Consider the following 941-nt stretch of genomic DNA (forward strand, 5'->3'; position numbering starts at 1 on the left):
CCTAAACCTTTTTTGATTGTTTTATTCTAACACATGCAATCTGAATTTCTCTCCTTTATTATAAAGGCCAACTTACCAATTTTCCGGTTTTGTTCTGCTTCCCTGTGGTGAGCTTGACGCTGTTGGCTGCTGCTACCTGCTGCGTTATCAGACTGACTGCCAGCGGATACAGGAACTAGGATGGAGCCATACTGGAACGGTAGTTGTTTTTACTCTGTGCTGCAGGCTGCTACCTCTGGGTGGCACTGTGCTAAAATATAATAATATCAAGTAGAGAAAAAAAGCAGTCTAAACATGCAAGTTGTGAAATAGCCTAAAATAATACCTGGTAGCTAACATGTTATCCTTTCTAATAAGAGTATGACAGGGCTGGATTCCTTTTAGACAAATGAGCTGATTGTAGCAATACCCAGACCCAACAATTTGTTCACATCAGTCATATGTTATTTACTGAAACCTGCAATTTACACTACTTGAAATATAAGTACTTAATTTAAATGTTTTCCTATTAAAGCATTCAGAAAAGTAACACATTTTTTTCCTGAACATCAACACAGAATAAACCAAAACATGGACGCATGCACTGTTGTGTACCAATGGCACAGTCAGGGTTCTTTGGCAGGTTTTCAAGCCGCAAATTACGCAAGATAATGCCTCGAGGTCACAAAAAAGCACATTTCTATTTCTTGCTTGGATGTAAACACAGGGCTCTGGAGTAGGCTAATATTGAGCCAAAATGACAGACACTCTCAGACACACACACACACACACACACACACACATGCACAACTTCTCTGCCAAGAACTTCTTCAGCTTGAACATTTCATCTATGAGATAAAACAGAGCTGAATAAGCTAGTAAGGTTGCCAATAGAGGAGAGAGAGAGAGAGAGAGAGAGAGAGAGAGAGAGAGAGAGAGAGAGAGAGAGAGAGAGAGAGAGA

The sequence above is a fragment of the Sander lucioperca genome, chromosome 12 (genome assembly GCF_008315115.2).
Source record: "Sander lucioperca isolate FBNREF2018 chromosome 12, SLUC_FBN_1.2, whole genome shotgun sequence".
In the NCBI taxonomy this organism is placed as follows: Eukaryota; Metazoa; Chordata; class Actinopteri; order Perciformes; family Percidae; genus Sander; species Sander lucioperca.